At 43.5% G+C, this 18,216-nt stretch overlaps 1 pseudogene; it reads right to left on the reverse strand.

Moving 5' to 3' along the window:
• Nucleotides 1-550: 550 nt before the first annotated feature.
• Nucleotides 551-2,681, reverse strand: LOC146862274 (protein wntless homolog pseudogene; annotated as a pseudogene).
• Nucleotides 2,682-18,216: the final 15,535 nt, after the last annotated feature.

Raw genomic sequence — 18,216 nt, forward strand, 5'->3', positions numbered from 1 at the left:
AACAACTTCTTTCCATATTTTAATTCAGTCAGTACTGCAAAGTAACCTAAAGTACCTGAACACCAACATCTCCTTAAGACACACACCATAAATGTACGTCTGCCATGAGGAGAAAAAATGGTGGACCCAAAATGCAGATTGTCAGTTAACACCCGCCATAAGACCTACACTCTAGGTGTAGGAACAGCCAAGAAAAGACCTGCCCGAAGTGATCAATTATTTTTTAATTACTTTATAAAAAATAGTTAAGGGAGCTATCACTTTGTATTGTTTTAGAATCTAGAACAGCAAAAAAATAAAAACTTCACGGTCAGACATCCATTTGGGTGGCAAGCTAAGAGTCGTTGACTTAAGTGGCTCTAAAACCTACGAAGGAGTGAAATGCTCCCAATTTAAATTATTTTCATTTAAAAATCATACACCAGCAGAACATACGCCAATGCCTGATAAATGCATGATGCCAAATAGAGAAAGTAATAACTGCAAGGTTCTAAGACACTGAATGATCAAAAATAATTGACCCCAAGATTATGCACCAAGATTTCTACACGAGTAATCCCACTGAGTTTTGACACACGCCATAGAGGAAAACAAATAGTTCCTAAAGTTGCAAGTGGTAACGAGTTCAATTAGGCAATATAAAGGATGTCCAAGTTTAAAGGAGGGATCGAGGAATTTTAACAACAAATTGGGGAGGCCACCATAATTCTTCTGACCGGGTTCTCCAGCAGATGTGCACAGTGTATTCTATTACAAAATATAAAGTGACCATTCTCAATAGCAACAATGCATCCCTAAGCCACCGTGCAATAGCAACGTCCAAACATATTTGTTGACACTGCTCTCTGTGAAAGAGAGGAAATAGAGCTATAAATACTGGGTATTTGAGAGTATGCTATTTTATACATATTTTAAAGTGGACAGGGTTTGTAAACTACATATGTGCAGAATCGCAGGATTGTACAGTTTGAAGGCAGGAGGCTCACTCCTGAGACTCTTTGCCAGCGAGTCTGTACACCTCGGTTGGTCCATCCACGTGGGTGATGGTGGTGGTCAGTTGCAGTTCCTCCCCACTGCCCATTGCTAGGTCACCATTGGACTGACCGTCTCCGTAGTTTTTATGTGAAGGGGAACGTGGAGGAACATTAGTGCAAAAACGTAGAGGTTCCACATTCCATAGATGTCAGTAAAAAAGGCACTGTTTGCTTGAACCGTTAAGTCACCCCACTTAAAATGGCGTTCACTCACCTGACTTGTAATAAAAAAGATAACTGTTAAAGCTGCACAGGCCAAGATGATGAGCATCAAGAACTTGAACCTAAAAATGAGTCCCTCATAGTGAAGTCTTCGAGCCTTGTTCATTGCTGGCAGAGCTGATCTCTTCCCACTGATGTTTCTGAAAACCTGGAACACCATAAAGCACAAGAAAAGGAAGTAAAGGCAGGCGCAGACTCCTGCTACAATAATGAAAGCCATAGCCAGATCAGCCCCAACATCCGTGGCCCATATGCTGTAGAACGGATTGCTCAGCTGTACACCTCGCTCACACATATCAAATATGAATAGGCAGCAGGATCCGAATGCAATGGGTCCAACTTGCTTCCAGTATCCAGCCAGACGATTCCTTTCGTTCTGATCCATCATATGCTCTCCACAAAAGATGATCCAAAACGATAGGAGCATTGAATAGAATATCCCCTGCCGGATGTCTCCAAACAACAACATCCAGGTCCAGTTAAATCCAATGGAAAACCACTCAACGGGCAGATTAATAAATGTCATGGAGAATCCAAGTGCAAAGATAACTTTTTCAAGTAGGACTGGAGCTCTAGTCATCATGGTGATTCGTCTCCAATACCAAACCATGATAATAATTATACTGGGAGTAAGAAACGTTTTCATGGCAAACCACACCTTTGTAAAACCTCCATTTTGAAAAATTGTCACAATCCGGACATCTTTCAAATCCCCAATGCCAAGATTAACTTTTTTCCTTTCATTGACAGGGATTCGGATATTGACTAGATAATACTTGTGAGCTACACTTCCAAGTTCTATAAGTGGTAGAACATCACATTCATATTGACGACCTTCATTCTCGGGAGTCTTTTCAAATTGAGCATCGCATTTTAATTTGCGCTGCTCTTTTGAGTGCGCAAGTAAGGTCCAGTCTTCACTGAGGCTATCACGATAACCCATAGATACGTCCAAAGTAATCATAGCATTTTCTTCTATGTAGTTCTTCTCCTTGTACACAATGTCAAGCTGCAGAATTAAAAGCAAGAACTGGAACCAGGGAGTCATTTCATTGCCGATGTAGGGAATGTGAGCCGAAAATACAATATCATTGGCCTCTATGTGCCTGCTGATTGCTTCCTCTGAATCTCGAATCTTCTCACACTGGTTTTCACCCCATGGCATGAACCAGCTCAAACTGTGATGTTTTTTTCTTAGGTCAACGCATTTCACAGACAAGATGTCGATTGCGGTTGTGGGCCCTGGGGCAATTAAGCCTCCTACCAGAAACGCCAGTACTTGAAAAATGAGCAAAATCACCCCGACGATGCAGAGCTTCTTGGTGCTCATGTTTTCTTTGATTGCTCCAGCCATTGTTGCCCCTTAAAATCGCCACACACTGCTTGAAAACAATCCGAAGTGCGATGAAGGCAGAATTCCCCCAGAGCCGCGACCACCACACTGCTGCGGTGACTCCTGCAGTCTCTCCAGAGCCGGGCGTGCATTTCTGAGGTAGTGTCTTCCAAGGTGGAGATCCATTACTTGGCCTTGCCCAAATGATCACTGTGCTCATCTAGCCAGTCCTTCATAAGATCCATTCGGCTATCAAGTGGTCAATTTTGGTGTTTGTAGCTGGGAGACTGGATCTCATGTCGAGGAGTATTGCCTTAATGTGTGTGTCTGGCTGTTCATTTGCATTGCTGACATCTTGTGTACTCACCTGGGAGCCAGTCCATGAGCTTGTATTGCTTGTCGTTTTATTGCTTAAAAGCAAGCTTCCCCTGTTTAGCATCCGTGCTCCTTATCTTCTCAAGTGGACACCCCCACTGTCAGGTCCTCGTTTCAGAAGGCGATATAGGAATAGTAGAATTAATCCGTTAAATCACCCACCAAGTCCTCCATCAAGTCCACTGTGCCTGGCCGGCTCTGCTCATCCTTGTTAACTCCTGAGTGGACCCTCTTTTTAGGGTAGATGGTGTGCCCCATTCCAATCCAGGCCCCTCCAGACTCAGCAAACGTCTCTTTAGGGAACTGATGGTTATTTTAATCTGTTAGCTCCATAATAAACATCTGGTTTTACCATTCATGGGGATTCAGCGTAATTGTATTCATGTATGGGCTTACTGCATTGTCCCAGTGCTCTGCCATACAGTTCAGCTGTCTCCTGGCTCATCTTGGTCCTCTCATTGCTGCAGCTAATTTGGCCCTTAGTCCGCAGGAGCGCCTTTGGCCTATAGGCACCCAAAGGCCTCCATGTCAAGCTACTCCCCATCAGTTTCTTGCGGACAGCTTTTGGCGCCACCACTTTGAAAAGAGAAAGGCTGCAACCCATAGTAGTCTAACACACTGCCTCCATAGCAGTAGGCAGTCCCCGCACAGTGTCAGTGTTCCTGTGGCTGCAAAAACCCAGCCTGTCTGCTCGAAATCGGTCCCTTGCAGTCAGTCCAATGTGTCCAACGGATAGCCCCACCTATTACCAGAGGTCGAGGAAAAGCAAACTGGTCAGATGGTGGAGGATTTCATTAGGATGGGGGCCGAGGAGCGAGAGCTCTGCTAGAGCACCGCCATCTTTATAGGATCAGTGGCCTTTATTAAGTCTGTCTGTTCTATGGCTGATATTGTGAATAACTTTCATGTGCATTCAAACAAACCTGGGAACATGGCTGAATTAAAAAAAGACAAGGAATGTTAGATCAGTGAATCTGGATTCCTAATGCATCACCAGTCAGAAGTTCCAGCAAACGCCTCTTGGGATGGAATATATTCACTTTACTGTCACAGTGGAGTCCCTATCAATCACCTGTTTCGAAAAGGTTCCAACTGTAGCAGCTCCACGCGTTGTGGACAAAATCCCTCACACATAGTTGTACTCACAGGACAAGTTTCTGATTGTCATCTTTATATCTTGTAGAGCCGTTCAGGTGTCACATAGGTGCTATGAAGGGCCGTAAATTGAACCACCTTACACTGCATAATGTTGGACACGAACTATTGACTTCATATACAGCCAGTGCAGGGCCCTGCTTCACCAGTTTAGATCAATAAAAGACCACGATTGCCTTTTGCATCAGTGCCCTTTCCAAAATTGTTCTTTACTACACTTAGAACTGCTGGCTCCAGTGTGCCACAGTTCCATCTCAGGCAGGTGATCTGGGTTAAAGCCAGTGAAACCGGAACTGGTCAACAGAAATGTCAAATATCTGTCTGGCTTAGACAGTAAAACAAAGAATGCCCAGAACATTTAGGTCTCCAACATATGGGACATCCACACAGATCCACATTAAGCCCCTAATCACTTTGTCAAAATGAAGTATAACACAAAGTGGGAGCGCATGCGAGTAGGTCAAGGCACATTTTGTTCTCTTAAGGCAACATTTTCAACAATCACATTTAGAAGCGAGAGCCCGCAGCTCCCGTCCAGTAACACTGCAAAGAAAGCTTGTTGTTCACCAACAGCATATTTTCCTGCGATATGCAGTTTGACAGCTATTTCGCTACAAACTGATAATGTGCCACTAAGTAGTAGTACTCCATGTCACGGGTGCCAGGTCACACCTACTAGTGAAAGATGGAGTTTGTCTACGGCCAGCCTCCTCCAGTGAATCAGACCAGTGAGGACAGAGCACAATTCCCTGAAGAAGTAAATCTCAAGTATTACCAGTACATATTGAAAGTAGCAAAGGAGACACGATAATCATTCTATTTTGACTTGGTTCACCTTCCACAGACCAGATGGGGTGAGCTTTGTACAGAAGACTGTGCTTCTAACCCCACCCCTGAAACTCTTGGTGACATTTCCGGTGACGAGATAAATGTGGTTGTTACCTAGATCCAGGGAGCATGATGTAGTTCCCAATTCTGCCTCACCAAGAGCCCTATTATGATCCAGTACAGCATTTGTACGTAGTAACAGAAGACATGAGGCACTAGATCTACTAGTCTGTCAGCATGTCACTAGGCTTGTCACATGTAATCTACACTTGGGAAACCATTTGATATAGCTGTATACTTACCTGATATAAATGATTATCTAATGTCCTCTATATGAGATACAATATAACTTCAAAGCCATATTAGAAATGTTTTCCTCATAATCCTTAGGGCTGTGGAAAGAAAGCATGGGTCTTTAATTTAGAAACCAACATTTATCACCACTTTTAGGCCTTGGTCTTGGCATGCGCAGCTGTCAAAAAGCCCTATCGGAAAAGATATACATAGATTGGGCTTTTGGTCCACCATTCAAACATTGGCCTTCTAAAACAAGTCACCTTTGTCCAATAGTGGCCATCAAAGCCTTTTCGGTTATGTTGTATCTGCCTATAGAGTGTGAATCCTCTACTAGTCGAGGACCAGATTACCAGTGCAGCCGTATAATGTGTTGGGGTGCCCAGGCCCGGCTTTAGGGCGGTGTGACCGGTGCCACCGCACCGGGTGCTGGCCTCCTGTGGGCGCCGTGTTTGCAAGTTTATTATGTTTTGAAAGCGCCTGCTGCAGTGTTCCTTTCCTCAGCAATTACCAGGCCTCACAAAACTGTCAAGATAGCTTCTGTGATTAATGTCCTTCTGGGAGAGAGATCAGAGTTTTGTAAAGTTGAGGTTTTGACTTATGCGAAGTTAGTGCAGAGGGTTAATATGCCTGTTGCAAAGAACCTGTACCAAGTAGATTACAGAGTGCATATAATGTAAACAGATGAGCAGGTTACTGGTTTTAAAAGAGACATCCTTTTGTTACTTGCAATTTATACCTAAGTCCGAATAAAGAGCAGTGATCTATAAACTTTTATCATAAAACTTCATACACACTACGAAGTATACATTAAAACATTGATTAATGTTGTAAAAAGCGTTAATTTGGTGTGAAATAGATTCTTATTTTTAGAGAAAACTCCCAACTGTGGTGTTTCTTTTTCGACTCTGAGTTTGTGCTTCTCCTTACCAAGCACTCTCAAAATATACTGCCTACCAGTTTTAGGGGCACATGCATCAACGAAAATAGCGATCGCAAACGGGCAGATTCACAGAATCTTCCTTTTGCGACCAGTATTTTTGCATTTGGGATACATCAACCCAAATACAAATTCGCAATTTAAGTAATCGCAAAATTTGCAATTACCTAAATTGCAAATACATTTAGGGAATCGCAAATTGCGATTCCCTAAATGCAATGCATGATCCGATTCTAAATTGAGAATTCGCAATTCGGGATCACAAATTACCATCAATTTGAACATAATGATAATTTGCAAAAACTTTGAAAAATGCACTAAAGTGAATTTTGCAAAGTTTCATGTTACACACACATGTGCCCTTGGGGCATGTATGTGCGCAACATGTGGTAACATCTCAATTTCAGGGGTGCAACAGGGTGTCCTTTTGGCACCCTTGAAATTGTTTGCGCAATTTGCGAGTACCTATTTGGTACTCGCAAATTGCGCATGCAATTAGGCCCATAGGAATGAATGAGTAGCTATTCCTTTATTGCGACTTGCAATTTGCGAGTCGCAATTAAAGAATATGTAGGAATCGCAATTTTTTTTGCAATTCCTACATGCATAGGGATTTGTAAGTCCTAAATAGCGATTTCTTAAAATTCGCTATTTAGGATTTGCAAATCCTGAGTTTGATGCATGTGGTCCTTAGTCCTTTGGCTTATGTAACATTTCCTACACACTAATTTACACACGTATGATTGATTATCTCTGTGCAATGTGTGTGATGCAAAGTGTTCTGACACCCTACACTGGTATGAGTGGCTCTATATAACTAATGCATCTCATAGCGAGTGGTTTGGAGACTTGGTCACTGTTAAAGGGTGCTAGTGAGAGAGTCCGTGGTGGAGGTGGTCTTTGGGGGGGCGCCAATAAACATTGTCGCACAGGGCGCCACCAGCGCTAAAGCCGGCCCTGGGGGTGCCTTTGTCGGATTCAATATGGTACCATGCAAGCAGGTCACAGCCAAAGGGTCCAGAGCCCAACGAGAAGTCTTGGATCAGCACTGCGGTACTTCTATTATCATCTCACCCATTTCATGTATCCTAATTGCTGTTATTGGTGAGGAGTGGGAAGCTCTCCTGCTAGATGTCCAGCAGGAATATTTCTCTGAACACTCATTGTACAGTTAGCCAAATACACTTTTAGAAACATAACGGAGAGAAATGTGTGCAAGATAACAGTTATGAAGATAACACTGTGATGCCTGAGAAGCAGATTTATGCAAATCCATACCTCTATACAGGTGAAAGTCAATTTAATCTCAAACACTTCTATCCATATCTGTACAGCTTTTACTAGCATCCTGATCAATTTAGGGTGGAGAGACAGCAATTGGTGCAGATACTTGATTAGGACTGTCTTTACAGAGACTAAAGGGATCACAGGAAGATGAAGCCCAGTACAATCCTTAATTATGGGTCTCATACATTGGAAAGTGTTTGAAGTAAAGGGCAGCACCACTATGTTTGCAGCACTGAAGCCGAACCCCATAATATCTCCAGCAAACCCAGATATTTGGATAGATCCAATTTAAGGACTCTATGGTCAGGTTAAACTGGTATAATATATCGTAATGTATCTCTTTTAACTCCAAATATGAGTTGTCTCTCTTTCTGAGTCAATGTCCATCACGTGCTACTTATTCAAATTTTGAATGTTGGACGAAGTTGCAATATTCCTGCAGTCTTCTTACAAGACTCTACATGTAGTAGATAAACATGTTCCATACAGGATCAAAAACACATTTTCGAATCCAATGTCTGATTTGTAGGTATCTCAAACTCATATTTTTCGTTTTTCCAAAATGTTTCTCACACAGTAGATGGATTTTCTGGTTGCGTTCTTGAACATATGTGCCAATGCCATGCATCTTCCCCATTTGAGACAAATTAAAGTGTACAACCCCTATATTTGTGAGTGTTCTAGCTCATCTAGGGGATGCTGAGGAAAGAGAGCTTTTGTTAATCTCTTTTCATGGCCAAGGAATCCCAAATATCTTTACTGAGTTGAAAAATAGCGGGTTTCAGTGAGCACTTTGTGGTAAAAAGCAAGGAGCAGAAGAAATCATTTTACTACCTTTTCCTTAAAAAATTTAAAAAAACATTCTATTTTCTCTAAAGGCATCTTATTAGAGAAATGATGAATATGAAAATTAGATGTCTGAATAGGGCTGTAAAGGCTAGTCTTCAGCTCTGCACTGATCTAAACCATAAAACACTGTTTCCCTTTGCGTATTCTTTTCACACTTAATTTCAAGAGAATGGATTAGAGATTTTCACCCACAGTACAGCAACCTACACACTGGACAATAGATACGTTCTCTGGGAACTGCTTGACCGCAGCAGTCTTTCATACTCAAGATAAAGGAAACTGGATATAGCAAGGAATTGCTGACAGCAGAGATATAGACAATCATTAGATTAAAGGGCACTGTCAGTCAGAGCAGACAAAGACAACAAACTCCAGGTTTCCTAATCGATGCAGCAAGTGCTAGACCTCTTGCAGCCGAACTCTGACAGGGTGGAAATTACGGAAGAGTTTTTAGAAATCTTTCTCATAGCAATCAAGACAGAGATAGAAAATATTAAAAGTGATTTCAAGATTTAATTCAAGGAACTGATGGAGGATATCTTAGCTAAATGAACTCGAGTCTGTGATTTGGAGAGAAAACACACAACAGATACTGGAACTTCAGGGAGCTTACATGATGGATTATAGCAGCCCATTCAGGTATAAAAGCAGCCCCCTAGCATACTGCACACTGGCAAAATGCAAGAGCAGAAGTATGGCCAGCTCAGCGTTGAACACAGCGGGACTCTACAGTTCATGCATGAACATTTACAAAACAGGTTGTATTAGAGGTATAGCGCTGAAGGGCAGGGCCTACACACACACTGTCAGAGAGCAACAGTAGGGCCCTCCACTCAAGAATCATAAGAAACTGTCTACAGAGTATAATGCGGCATGACGAGCCAGTGTGCCTCAACATCTGAGAAGTTCTGATGACATGGGCCGTCTTCTATTGAGAGCACCAGCTCACCTTCAGTCTCTGGAAAACCCATAAATAATATTCATAAGCTGCTGCCAACTATGACTTTGCAGACTCCTATCTGTGGAAGCTGGGACTTAAACGGGGGATTCGTGGAGCCTTATGGTTGGTAGCTTATTTCCTCTCTGAATTTAGAAACCATGCTCCGGATCCAGATGGGACTTCCAAGATCGTTAAAGGTTAACCCCCGAAAGATGTACACTAAACTCAGTGTGGAGTATCTACTTCTGGGTAGTAGCATAAAAAGGGGGGGTCCCCATTGACGAGTGATAGGGGGTCTTTTGTGTTATTCTGGAGTAAGAGAGTAGCTCATGTGGAAAAGTCAAGGCCAGCGCTGCAGCAGTGCGGTGTGCGGTGCTATCAGGTCACGGTGCGAGCAGCGGCTCGGTGGCGGCATCTGATGGTGTCGTCGGTGAGACCAGGGTCACAGTGCGAAGTGAATGCGGTACTCGTCGCGGTGCTGGCAGGTCGCAGTTCAAGCAGCTGCGTTGTCATTGCTGAAACGGTGTCGTTGGCTGACGAACTAGAGTCCATGGTGCCGGAGTCCGCAGGCCAAGGCTCTGGTGTGGGATGAGAGCGGTGCGTCATGTAACTTTACGAGCGGTGCACTCGAACCACGGTGCAAGCAGCGTGGTCAATTTCGGCGTGGAGCAGCGTCGTCAGGGATACCAAGGTGTCGTCGTGAAGTGAGGCGGTGCGGAGTGCGGGGCTCACAGGTTGCAGAGCGAGCAGCGGCTCGGTGGCGGCATCAGCAGGCGTCGTCGGTGAGACCAGGGTCGTGGTGCAGCATTGCGGCGGTGCCCTCTGTGATGCCTTCAGGACACGGAGTCGGCAGCGGCGTCGTAGACGTCGTTGGGTTGCTTTTCTTCTGTTGCAGCACAAAACACACACTTCCAAGTGCTGAGGGCAGAAGAGCTTGAAGTCTTTGCTGTTCCTGAGACTTCTTGAACACGGGGCAAGCTCTACCTCAAGTCCTTGGAGAAACTCACAGAAGTAGATTGCAGAAAGTTCAGTCCAGTCCTTTCACCGCCCAAGACAGAAGCAGCCACTGCAGGCCAACACAGCAAAGCACACAGCAAAGTGGTAGATCCTCCTCACAGCTTCTCCAGCTCTTCTTCTTGGCAGTCTTCTTGGTCCAAAAGAGTTCTAAAAGTCAGGGGTCTGGGCCCCAATATTTATATCCCAAAATCATTTGATCTCTTAGGCAGAGAGTGTCTGTGCCCAGCCAGAACCAGTTCTGCCTTCTCTGGTATGAATTCCTGGCAGGAGGTGGAGACGGCATGATCAGAGGCAGACAAGGCCCTTTGAGGTGCAAGTAAATCTCCTCCCTCTTCCCCAATTGCAGCCCAGGTCTATTCAGCCCTTTCCTGACCCACCTAGACTATCTGGAGCCCCTCCTGCTCCCCAGCCTTCTGTCATCTAAAACCCAGACAGGCAATCGACATTCCAGTGAAGGCACACGGATGACTTGAACAAGAAAATACCTACTTTCTAAAAGTGGTATTTTCAAACACAGAATGTAAAAATCACCTCCACTAAAAAATGCATCTTTAGATTCTGAGTTCAGGCACACTAAACTTTATTATCCTACCTAATTCCCCGGGCCATTTATGTTTATAAGCTGTTATAAACAAACTCCCTATTCTGTCCTATGGGGAACAGTTAGACTTGCAATAGCAAAAAACAAAATTGGCCGTAAATCACTATCAGGACATGCCACACACACCAGGGCATGTCCTGCCTTTCACATACACTGCACCCGGCCCACAGGGGTGGCTGACATGTAAGAAAAGGGAAGGTGAGGGACTGGCAAGTGTGTGCACTGGCCAAGTCGACATGGCAGTTACAAACTGCGCGCAGACTCCGCAATGGCGGGTCTGAGTTACCTTTTCAGGGCTACTCATGTTGGTGGCACAATCAGTGCTGCAGGCCCGCTAGTAGCATTTGATTCACCGGCCCTGGCACACTCATTGCACCTTACTAGGGACTAATAAGTAAATAAAATATCCAATCATGGAAACATCAATCCATAACACAATTTACCACAGGAGCACTTGCACTTTACCACTGATCAGCAGTGACAAAAGTGCGCAGAAACACTTTGCCAGTAAAAACATAGTCAAAACCGGGAGGTCAGAAATCAAAAGCTCAGGGGAAACACGCCAAAAGATGCCAAGTCTAACACTCAAGGAGCTCATCGCAGAAATTCTCCATCTGTGGGCAGCTCCAGAACATATGGCAAAAGTCTGCCCCTTTCCTATTACAACGCGGGCAGGCCGCCGATTGTGTCTCAAAGTATTCATTAATCTTTGCTGAGGTAAGATACTCTATGTGTAGAACATGGAAGTTCGCTAGCTGGAATCTGGCATTCCTGGTGCTTTTCCATGCCATTTCCACTAGTTTGCCCCAAGTTTTTCTGGGATGTCCTCCCCAAAGTCCACCTCCCATTTTTGCCTCAGTGCCGCAAGTGGAAGCACCCCTTCCTGGGCCATGCTCCTGTATAAGCACGTGACCGCTTTAAATGTCCCCGACGCTGTCACCACATACTGGCACCCCATTGACAACTCAGTCAACCCCTCTCAAAATCAGGGACAGCCAGACCCCCCTGCGATCTTGGCCTCATAAGCACTCCCAAAGCTACTCTGTGCCTTCCATTCCCCCATAGGAAGCCCAAGACCAGCAATCTGAGTGAAAATTTTCGCCGGATCCAGACCGGCAACACCCCAAAAAAATACAGCAGCCTCGGTAGTGTAATCATTTTAAGAACAGCTACTCCGCCAATTACTGATAATGGGAGAGTCCCCCAGAAGTCAAAGCCCCTTATGGCTCTCCCTATATTACCCTCCAATAAGTCTTCGGGGTTGTGATAAATTTGTGTGCTGAGGTATGTCAGCCAGCGGTATCTTACATGTCAACTATGCCCTCTCCAGTAGCCTACGTCTTAATTCTTGCTCACTCATCGGTAGTTGACGGTGACATTCTTGTTCATTTACGATAAACCAATTGTTATATTCCATATAGGTATCCAAATATAGGCTCTGGTAACATCCTAACCTTTCACCTATAATATTCCCTACATTATACATATAACAGTTCTTAGGGACTGACCTTTTACCTAGATACGACACTGAATACAGAACGTGGGATTTTCCCTAGTAAAAGCCTCATACATTATGCAGGAGGATTCTTGGAAACTCATCAAGACTACTATCTCCTGTATAATAACTATGTATATAGTTCATTCCTGACTTCATTCTTAGTCTGACAAGTGGCACAGCAAGGTAGAACCTCCCGGGGAGACATTTGGGTATATAAACACCACATCTTGCTGAAACAAGTAGATGAGATCAGTATTTCCCTGCTAACACACTGATGCAAGACGCTGAGGTTTTTGCATGCCGATACTCCAGCTCGCAGTGGTCTAACATCGCTTACGGGGTGTCCAACTCCAGACCAAGACGGGGTCCCATAGTCTCTAACTTCAGTTAATGGGGTTGACTTTATCCTAGAGGGATTCTTGGCTTAACACCTACATACATGCTAGGTACATTGAGGTAACTCTAGTTAGGATTACATCGTAAGAGTACGCATTTTATTGTCATGTATTTTATATCAATTCAATTAAAAAAAGGTCTTTATTTCGATTGTTCATCTTAAAAGACAAATAAAAGAGTAAAAAAGCACATTCAAATTTACAGAAAGAAAAATAAAATAAGGGATGAGAAGCTGCCTGCCTTTGGAAAATAAAGGATGTTTCCTACCTGCAATGGAGTGCGGCCTCGTATCTAGGGAAAACTTGTGAAGATATATATATATATATATATGTTTTATAAATAAATATGTATTCATGGTTATAGCAAAATGGTAGAAATCTATCATCCTTTTACTTTCTTAGTGCTTCTAATTATATATATATCTGATTCTGTCTAGTGGCTGTTTCAGCACACCTATTTTACAATAGAATAACGACTGTTCAATAAGTGCTTATTGAAAAACGTCTATACCATTTATTCTGTGTACCTCTCTGCGACTGAGTAAGCATGAGTGACTGAGCGAAAAGTAGTACACTGTTTCCATGATCCTGAGGGATCAGGGTTGTCATGTTCGATAGTTGCCAAGAACTATTCTCTCCTTGGTAAGAGGAGTTTCTAGTGGCACTGTGAGCAGACTGGTACACAGGCCAACATACCCAGTGGGGGAGTCTAAAATCAGTCTGACAATCCTACAGTGTATGTTGTCTAAACACGCAGATCCTATATAGGCTTTATAGGAACTACACAACACAATTTGATCCATTTTATTTACTAAGGTGATGAACTTCTTAAGTAGATGACTTCTAGTTTTGTGGGCACTCATTTACAGTTTGGAGGGAACTGAAAATCCAGCTTCTGCAGGGATCTTTAATTATGCAGCATCATCGACAGTATGAATTTTCTCCACCCCAGGGATAAGGAGGAAGTTCAGCCAGTGAACTCTACTCCATATTTAGAGATTTCTTCAGGAAATGGAGGATTTTCATCGCTGTACAATTTCGAAATTAGGCCATAAGTTTCATATTATTTTCCCTGGTTACCAATGCTAATTTGAGCGTTACAATGGCCTGTTTCTGAAACGTGATTCCCACAAAGGCAATTTTGAAAACATACCCATGAGGGAGTAGGATTGATTTTCATTTTATAACAATTTGGCAATGTTTGAGGTTAGGTGTTTACGAAATCAACTAAGGTAAAGTAGTGCACAGCTTTTCTTTTTTTTTTCTTCTTTTTAATAGCAGATGCTATTTCTGAGCATAGACTGCCAAAAATGAATTCGATCTACAGAGCTCAGCATGTATACTCACGCAAGTCAATTCACCAAAATGCAAGGGGTAGTTGAAGTGGCATAACTCGTCCTTTGACCTTCACTTTCACTCACACAAATGCTTATACATACACACACACATTCACACTTTCACCCGCAAGCAAGGGTCACAGCTTCGACCCCTAAATGACACCTGTGTTCGTACTGATTAATAATTAATCCAATTTATTCTGGTAAACAACACTGTTGAGTCGATTGGTATTGTGTTGCTTTTATGGTTCATGTGCTATCACATCTCTTTTTGTTGATCCAAATTCAGATACTCTAGATGATATTGTATCATTGATTTTTCCAAGGCTCTCAGATATCCTTGTCAGTGACTGTCCCGGACTGTCTGGGACACAGTCAGGGACTTGGGCAAGGACTGGGAACTGGGTAGAAATCATACACAGAAAGAGTACAGCGTTGCCCAGGATCACACAGGAAGTCAGAAGAAAAAAGGGATCCAAAGGGGAAGCCTGCCAAAGGAACAAGATGGCTAAGACACAGAAAGGACAGACACTCATAATGCAATTTAACATTCAGAATAACTACACCCAAACGGATGTGCAAGACATATATGCACACACACAACATTAACAATAAAGGGAATGTGGGGTAAAGCACTCTGGAGCGCCACATGGTAAGACTGAAGCTCAGTAAGTTCCTCACCCACAATTGCTTTTACAGATACTGGCTGCAAATACTGACTGCAAATACCCACATATAGGATATGCATGCAAAGTCAGGGTCTGTGGAGTTGATACCTATGGTGATGTTATAAATGTAACTCAAAGACAATACTCACAGTGAACAAGAAACACCACCTAGGTTGTCAGCTGTGCCCGCAGGATCCTGCCGATGAAACAGGAACACGCAAGGCAGTAACAGCAAAGGGGTAGAACTACACATAAGCACAATAGACAAGGAACTAGCAAGGAGGAGTGCTTAGCAGGAAAAGAAGGAAGGCACAGGGCACATTTGGCAGGAAGCAGGTAACAGACATACAAGGTAATAGAAGCAAGACAGCAGGAATAGAAAGACAGAAAACTAGGAACTGGAACTGGAACCAAGGAAATGGGAAGAAAGGCAGGGACTGGAAAAGGATACACAGAAGGGGAGGCTACAATGGTATACTAGAATAGTGCTGTATCAGGAGTCAAGAAAACACAGTAGCACTGAAGGCTGTGCTGGAGCTGAAACAAAAATTGAGCAAAAGCTCAAGAATCAAGGTAGCACTGCAGCCAGTGCTAATTCAGGCACAAGGAATAGCTATTGCTCAGGAGTCAAGGAACAAGGATTAACTATAGCTCAGGAATCAAGGAATATCAAAGGCTCAGGAAACTAGGATCGGTCTCACTGGAACACAGCTACAATGAACGACCTTGGCATTAAAGGAGCTGGGGCTTAAAAGAGCTCACAGTAATCACATGCATCAGGTGTGAGCAGGCTAACAGCAGTCAGACACAGATGAGCTGCATTCCTCCGCCCATCCTTGGCTTGCAGGGGTGGAGACTAAGCAGTGAGCAGGGGATTATAGGTAATGAAATTTTGAACATGAGCATACTGGCTTCCACAAAACCCGGCATGGAGTGTGAATGGATGTCAATTCCTAAATGGTGTAAAGAAATGTAAGAGGGCCCCTGAAACCGATTATAAGGGAGATCAGGGGAAATACAATGGCCAACAACAAGAACTATCTCCCTATTTGTAACTTTTAGAAGGGTAATATATCCGCAGATTTACATGTCCCAAAGACAGGTAGTTTTTTCTACGATATAAAGTTTATTACATTTTCTATTACAATATAAAACATTAATATAAATAACACATAAGGATCACATAAAAAGTGAAATTATCATAGAATAGTGGACATCAATAGTTATGGAGAACCATAATCATAATCAATGTAACACAGGAAATGTGCCGACGCACGTTTCGGAGGTGAGACATATTCTAGCCCTACTTGAGAAATCAAGTAGGGTGGTGGCCAACAGCCATCCTGGATACAAGCACTATTCCTCAATGTGCAATAAGAGGGGCTCAATAAAAATACATACTACATACGTTTAATGGTAGTGATGTCAACTGGTAACAGGAACGGATGAAGCTGATACAGGCCAGTGACGTCAGAACCTCTCCCCACGTAGCGGGTTGCTAGGGGTAGTTAAACTGCATTAAAATAGAAGAAGTGACCAACATGAATAGGGATCCACGTATAGCGGTATCAATATAAGGAGGCCAGAATAGCCAAAAATTAAGTGGCTGAATGTGGGCTACAACACGGAGGGGGCTAGTTGCCAATAGAGAGTACAGCAACTCATAAAACCTGGAATGAGTTGGGAGTTCAAAGAAGTCGGCTCCTCCTTAAAGCGATGGGCTATGCAGTCCTCACAGCAAAATTTCTAAATGGTGTCCACATGCCTGTAAGTCAAGATATACATGCAGGGGATCGTCTGGAAGCATATTAGAACACTGGAAAGCCACAAAGTTAAGCCCCCTGGTGGTGGACACAAGAGAGCAGCGAGCAAGTCGTGACAATCATGACCTTAAGCCTTAGTTAGGCACTTGGTAAAAATGTGGGCATGCATTTCGCTGATGGACAAATCAGCCCAGCAGACTTTCTCACTCAAGGTTGGCGAATTTACTATATGTTTGGCCATAGTAAGTAGACCATATGCAAGCACTATTGTTCAAACAATTTTCAGAGCCTGGTTGCTTAACACTGAAGAGATATGGATTGAAAAAAGTCCAAGGGTCACACAAAAATAAACCAGTGTAGCAGATGTGCCAGGCCATTCAAGCAGGAGAGTGGAATGTAGATATGCGTGCATTGTGGAGCACTGGTGAAGTAGCACACTATCATTTACAGACAGCAGTTTTTCCGTTGGGATGGGCACTAACTTTACACATACACTTTTACTGTTCAAAATTATATAGCGCAAAAATACTAATTTGTGGAAATCTGGATTTAGCCAATATTTACTATGGGTGCATGTTATGTTATTTTATTAAAATCTATAAAGTGCACAGTACTGAAAAGGGTGTCTCGCCACTAGAAGTCCAGAATGAGCAGGGACCTCTATTTGTTAAACAGCCAGGTTTTTAAGGGCCTTCCTGAAGGCTGTCAGAGAGGGAAGACTTCTGATAGAATTGGGGAGGCTGTTCCAGAGCTATGTAGCCCCCACTGTGAAACTCCTACCACCCCAATAGGCTTTGTGGAACCTGGGAGTAAGCATCAGTTTCACTCCTTCAGAGCAGAGATATCTACTTGGGGCATACCAGTGCAATGACCGCCTCAAGAACTGAGGGCCAGTGCTGTGAAGTGCCCTGTAAGTAATGCAAGTGACCTTAAACATGATGCGGCTCCTGACTGGGAGCCAATGCAACTTCTGAAGGTGCTTTCCAACCGCTTGAAACTTGGAAATCCCTAGCAAAAGCCTAGCAGAGGCATTCTGAATCATTTGAAGCTTACGTAGCTGCTTCTCGGGCATGCCAAGGTACAGCCCACTACAATAGTCCAGTTTGGCAAGAGCCAACGATGTTACCACAGTTTCCTTGCCATCTGCTGCAAGAAAAGATAGGATTTTCTTAATCACCTTAAATAGAAATAATCTAGATGAGGAGACGCCATTGACTTGTGCCTCCAATTTCAGTTTCTCATCAATATTCAAACCCAAGAGCCTTGGGAGCTGGAATAGGTGCTGCCCCCAATTCGCCCAGCCATCAGATCTGTGACCAGCTTGGGGAAAAGTTGCCAAAGAGGACTATCTCAGTTTTTCCTGAGTTCAGCTTGAGGCAGTGTGAACTCATCCATGAGCTGACTGCCGACATGCACTCCCTAAATCTTTTGACCTGCGGCATACTGTTTTTAAAAACAGACAAGACGATTTGACTGTCATCTGCATAAAATGATAGTGCCAAGCCAAAAAGATCTGATTATTGCTGCTAGTTCTGACACGTAAATATTAAAAACGGTAGGACTCCTTGAAGGGCCCTGAGAAACCCTGCAGGGGAGCACAAAAGAAGGGGATTCGTAGCTACCCAAGTCAACCAATTGTGTTGTACCAGATAGAAATGAGGAAACCAGTGCTAGAGCATT

Source organism: Triturus cristatus, chromosome 2_2, assembly GCF_964204655.1.
Source record: "Triturus cristatus chromosome 2_2, aTriCri1.1, whole genome shotgun sequence".
Taxonomy (NCBI): Eukaryota; Metazoa; Chordata; class Amphibia; order Caudata; family Salamandridae; genus Triturus; species Triturus cristatus.